General features: G+C 44.7%; 1 protein-coding gene across 1 annotated transcript in view; it reads left to right on the top strand.

Annotated features, from left to right (window-relative positions):
• The window catches only part of LOC111665627 (venom factor-like), a 27,076-nt gene that overhangs the window by 24,199 nt on the left and 2,548 nt on the right, over positions 1-329 (top strand). The gene's annotated exons all lie outside the window — the stretch shown is intronic.

Here is a 329-nt window from a genome sequence, read left to right as displayed (position 1 = left end):
AGACAAAGTGACTCCAGAATCATCAGTATATTTCCCTCCTGGTTGGTTTGTTATGAACCCGAACTTGTACTCAGCTGAGTCGCTCTCTCTCAGGTCTGTGATTCTCAGAGTGCACCTGTTCTTCTTACATTGATGCTGCACACGACCTGAATACTCTGAGTCTGCTCTCAGATCCACAGGTTCATCGTTACAAAATTTAGTAAACCAGAAGGTTTTCTCAACTGTAGTATCACGGCCTTTTATCCTGGATGGGGATCTGTAGATGCAGACTATTTCCACTGTTGATCCTTTAGAGGCACAGATGTGTTTTCGAGGGTAAGTCACTCCCC

Source organism: Seriola lalandi, unplaced genomic scaffold (genome assembly GCF_002814215.2).
Source record: "Seriola lalandi dorsalis isolate HSWRI2012SDOR001 ecotype SW California unplaced genomic scaffold, Sedor1 jcf7180002054656, whole genome shotgun sequence".
In the NCBI taxonomy this organism is placed as follows: Eukaryota; Metazoa; Chordata; class Actinopteri; order Carangiformes; family Carangidae; genus Seriola; species Seriola lalandi.
Note: the sequence above shows the minus strand (reverse complement) of the source record. Positions and strands in the feature narration are given on the sequence as shown.